Source organism: Alosa pseudoharengus, unplaced genomic scaffold, assembly GCF_046254945.1.
Source record: "Alosa pseudoharengus isolate Yale_2024_CS ecotype anadromous, Long Island Sound unplaced genomic scaffold, YU_APseudo_1.1 YU_APseudo_1.1_scf_20, whole genome shotgun sequence".
NCBI lineage: Eukaryota > Metazoa > Chordata > Actinopteri > Clupeiformes > Clupeidae > Alosa > Alosa pseudoharengus.
The window spans coordinates 36,450,327-36,455,621 of record NW_027468664.1 but is presented as its reverse complement, the minus strand read 5'-3'; the positions used below and the strand labels follow the sequence as shown (position 1 = coordinate 36,455,621).

Genomic DNA, 5,295 nt, shown 5'->3' with positions numbered 1-5,295 from the left:
CATTTATTTACAGGGAAGGTAGATATATTGTTGCCTACACCGCCTATGCCACAGATCGGCCCTGACAACCATGATAAACACTGGGGTCGCTGGGTGCCTCTTCTCAAGATGAGCTATTAGTAATTGTGAAGATCTTGTGTCATTCTTCTCAAGATCAACAAAAACAGCTTTGTATTTCCAGATGTATGTAGAAAACGTATCACACAGTTACACACACTGTAAATCACACACCCAAACACAACAAATGACGTCAATATGTCTTACAAACATCTTATACATTTCTCACATATGGTTTAGTTTTAAACTGTTTATTATGCAAACTACAACTGAAACATATGGCAAATGTTTCTGTTTTTTGACGAAAATATATACACGTTACATTTCAGCTTTTCTTGTTAAAAAAAATCAAAAGTATTAATGAAAATTCACAGCATAGCAGGCAAGACATATGAGAGAGAGAGAGAGATGGGAGGTGGGTTCGAGAAAGGACCTCAATCCTGACTCAAACCTGGGTCTCCATGGGCAACAGATGTGTATGGGCCATGGGATACCGGCACTAACGCTGTATCATTCCTCTGAATCTGTTTGTTTCTATTGAAACCCACAAACACCACATAGATGATATAAACAATGATGAAGAAAGTAAGGCAGATGAACAGGCCCATTGATATGACCTTGAAGAGACAAACAAAAGAGACACACAATTAGAATTAGTTAAAAAAAAATCAAAAAATAAATATAAAAATAATATAGCAGAACAAGTTGCACTTTTATATTTAGTTTCATATATATATATATTGTTCATAAATATTTTGGAAAATAAATATTATAGATACACTATAAGGATTTTAGTGGTAATAAAACATGTATCATACCAGAGACTTTTTGAACAGATCTGCAGAGAGCCTTATCATTGTTGAGTTGTAAGTTGAAGGTTCACACCATTTGGAGGGTAAATTGGAGGAATCTGTCCAATCACCATGCCACGTAGATTCCTGGCATAGATAGTAACGTCCATCAAAGAACCACAGTGAGACCCAAGTTAACAAGGCAATTAACAGTGGCAGAACTATACCAGTCAAAGTTATCCAATTATCTTGCCAAGTCTTCCATGCACGCCAGTCATGTTTTTTCAGCTCTTCCTTGTATTTATGAATTTGAATGAACAGTGCGATGAATACAACAATTGTACAAGAACAAACACAAAGCGAAACACAAAAAAACTGACTTGATCCACATGGACAAATGAACACGTCCTCCAGCCATGCTTCTAGCCAGACAAGAGCTATACTAAAGAAAACATCCACGCTTAGAATTTCCTTAGTCAATTCTGAAAATGCGCCCATTGTGGAACTGGCTTTGAGAGTCACCTTAATCAAAGTGATTTTGCTTTCACTTACAGAGCTTAAACATACCCTGCAACACGGAGGTCTTCCTGTTAAGTCACTGTCTTCTGATTGGCTTGCTCAGTAATTGTAACCTGAAACTCAATATTCAACGGTGTGTGTGTGTGTGGGGGGGGCAAAATAGTCACCAAAATATCAGACACCCAAAATCATACCCCCCCCCCCCCCATACATCTTACCTTCCTTCCTAACAGCATTATCTGAATAAAGTCATTTTGTGTATTATGATTTGGCTTGTACATACAGAAACTGTAAATAAATCCACTCATCAAGAGGAAAGAAATAACTAACTTCATCTTCATTTAAACACACGCGTCAGACTACAACACCAGCTTTACTCAAGGAAGTGAACAAAGATGGGAAAGGTTTAATGGACTTAGAAAACACAGGAAACCCAAAAACTTAACCTGTTTTTATCACTACACACTGCATCATGGATATATTTCAGGCTGCTTGTTACTGTCAATGAAAACAGGAAATGTATGATTTGTCTTCCACCAGTAGATGGCACTGTTGGCCACCGGTGTTCAGAGCAGTCAAACATCAAATTGAGTACAAAGAACAGTCCCACCCCTTCTCTACCTCTCCTCTGTGGTTTGTGTGTGTTTGTGTGTGTGTGTATTGCTACGTTTGATCTACGTTTGAAACTTTCATATCAGCCACTAGAGGGCAGTCCATGTCCATGTTAACCTCTTGACACAGATGATGTTTAAGGAAAGATGATTACATTACATTACATTACATTTGGCTGACGCATTTTTAGCCAAAGCGACTAACAACATGGTAAACAGTTTAAGTTTTAGAGCAATTCTCAACAATTTTAGGACAATTTAAAAACATTAGAGTACAGTAAGAATAAGTGCATCAGTGAGTGCTGTTTTTAACAGTTACGTGTCAGTTTAAGACGGCTGGTGAGTGCTAGGATCAGCAAGACTTGTTGTAAGTGTTGCTATGAGAGGAGATGTTCTCTAAAGAGCTGGGTCTTCAGGAGTTTTTTGAAAATGGATAGGGATGTCCCTGCCCTTGTAGGAACTGGCAGTGTGTTCCACCAACGAGGAACAACAGATGAGAAAAGTTTGGATTGGCCTGAGCGTACCGGTGGTAGAGCTAGACGTCGTTCGTCTGAGGAGCGCAGCGGTCTGGAGGTAGCATATGTCTGTATGAGGGCATTCAAGTAGGTGGGAGCAGAACCGGAGACTACTTTGTAGGCAAGCGTTAGAGCCTTGAATTTGTTGCAGGGTGCCATAGGTAGCCAGTGTAGCTGGATGGGCAGCGGGGTAACATGTGCCCTTTTGGGTTGGTTGTAGACCAGGCGCGCCGCCGCGTTCTGGATCATCTGAAGTGGTTTCACTGCGCAGGCTGGGAGACCTGTCAGGAGGGCGTTGCAGTAGTCGAGTCGTGAGATGACTATTGCCTGAACCAGAAGTTGGGTAGCATCTTGAGTCAAGTAAGTCCTGATTTTCCGTATGTTGTAGAGTGCGAAACGGCATGACCGGGCGACTGAGGCAACATGATCTGAGAAGTTTAGTTGGTTGTCGAGAACCACTCCTAGATTTCTTCCAGTCCTGGTAGGTGAAACAGACAGGGAGTCAAATTTGATGTTGATGTCATGGTGTATGGTAGGTTTAGCTGGGAGGACCAGCAGTTCAGTCTTTGAGAGGTTCAGCTGGAGGTGGTGTGCCTTCATCCATGTAGCTATGTCTGAGAGGCAATCCGAGATCCGTGCTGAAACCAAGGGGTCATCAGGTGGAAAGGACAGATAGAGCTGTGTGTCGTCATAGCAGTGGTATGAGAAGCCATGCGAACGGATAATCTGTCCCAAGGAGGTGGTGTAGATAGCAAAGAGAAGGGAGCCCAGCACTGAGCCCTGGGACCCCTGTGGTGAGATGGTGAGGTGCAGATAGCTGACCAAGCCATGATACGTTAAACGAGCGTCCTGTGAGGTAGGATTCAAACCAGGAGAGAGCAGAGCCGGAGATTCCCATGTTAGCGAATATAGAGAGAAGGATGCGGTGATTAACCATGTCAAAGGCAGCCGATAAGTCAAGCAGAATGAGTACTGATGACCGAGCGGTTGCCCTGGCTTCTTTTAAGGCTTCTGTTACAGACAGCAGAGCCGTTTCGGTAGAGTGGCCGCTTTTGAACCCAGACTGATTTGGATCCAGAAGGTTGTTCTGTGAAAGGAAGTCAGAGACCTGTTTGGAGACTGCTCGTTCAATGCCTTTGTAGGAGTGAGCCAGGGCGGTAGTTCTCGACTTGAGCAGGGTTGAGAGAAGCTTTCTTAACCCTTTCGGACCCCACGTCCATTGGAATGGACATGATATATTTTGGGGTCTAAACCAATGAAAATCTGTGGTTTCACCATTTTAATTATGCTTTGCTACTGATTGGATCCTGATGACCCAATCAGAATGCAGTTATGACCTGAAACTTGATCTGAGAGCACCTCAGACATCAAACAACACAAGCATGGCTCTGAAGCTAGATAGGAACAGGAGTAAGCATCTTTTTTCCCTCATCAATATGAATTTATGTTTATGATAGCCTAACCAATTTGCACTCAGTATAATTCTAACCATTGCAGGTGATGATATTTTAAGTTAGTTTGAATATATTTCATAACAGTGTAGTACAGGATTTTTTCAAAGTTTAATGTCCATCCCAATGGACACCAGGTGTTGGGAGATGTTAGCCAACACTCACTTAATTATTGTCACCAGGCAAGGTTCTGACATCCTCAAGACCCAAGCTATAATTCTAAATATATTTTTTATTTATTTCAGCTTTTTTGGATGAATGTGCACTCATTTCACTAAAATGAGTGGTCGGTTGTACTAAATCGTCCTCTCATTTTACTAGATTGTGCACAGAATTTAGTAAATTGTGTGCCCGGTTTACTAAATAGTATCCTCATTTTACTAAATCATGGACTTATACAACTACATATTCTGAGCATTTAGCTAAATTGTGCTATTTTTTGTGCAAAAGTGTGGAAGATTTAGTAAAACGAGCGCACTATGTAGTAAAACGAGCGCAAAATTTAGGGTGCGTTTGTAAATTCAATCTGACACTGAGAATAGCGCTCTGAAGTTCGAAAAAGACAAGCAGTCTAAATCTCTGTGAATTATTTTGGGTTACAAACAGTTTGGTTTAGGCCTACAATATGGACACCACTACAGCACTTGTGAAACAGTGTTTAGGGCCACTTCAACCTTAGGCTGCTTCAACCTAGCCTGACGAGCCAGATCCATATTATTTGCTGCCGCTAGGGTGTGTCTAGATTTCTAGGCTAGCTTCAACTCTCTCTGGTATAACACTCTCTCAGCCTACTGTGTGATGTCATGCTCTGCCACTCCATCCCTTCAGCTGGAGTGCCCAGAGTACGCACTGAAAGCTCCAAGATTGTGACACTCTGAATAAACGAAAATCCGACCAACGCTCCGAATTATGAACGGTTAAAAGTTTCAATGTGTACATTTGGAATGGCAATTTAAGAATGCACTCTAAGTAAAATGAGTGCATAATTCAGTAAAAACAGTGTATATTATCTTGATATAAAAAAACAATCTTGCAATGACATCTCCTGGGGTGTGTCATTGCACGATTTTCTATGTATTGAGAAAACATACACTCGTTTTACTAAATCATGCGCTTGCTTTACTAAATTGTGCACTTGTTATACTACATTGTGCACACAATGTGTGTATTGTGCTCTTGTTCTCATTTTGCTAAATTGTGCTCTCATTTTACTAAAAAGTGCACTCATTTTAGTAAATAGTACGCTTATTTTACTAAATTGTGCACTCATTTTACAATGTGATGTAGTGAAATGAGAGTGGAATTTAGCAAATTAGCCCACAATGTAGTAAAATAAATGCACTGTTTAGTA

The 5,295-nt window shown here is 40.9% G+C and overlaps 1 long non-coding RNA gene across 2 annotated transcripts; it reads right to left on the bottom strand.

Moving 5' to 3' along the window:
- Window positions 1-292: 292 nt before the first annotated feature.
- LOC143136779 (uncharacterized) lies at window positions 293-1,385 on the bottom strand. Of its 2 annotated transcripts, XR_012989454.1 has the most exons (3): window positions 1,229-1,385; window positions 876-995; window positions 293-674 (listed from the first exon to the last, which is right to left on the bottom strand). It is a non-coding gene; the product is annotated as an uncharacterized LOC143136779 (long non-coding RNA). The 2 variants fall into 2 exon arrangements; XR_012989453.1 differs by having other exon boundaries at window positions 876-1,385.
- Between the last annotated feature and the right edge of the window lie 3,910 nt (window positions 1,386-5,295).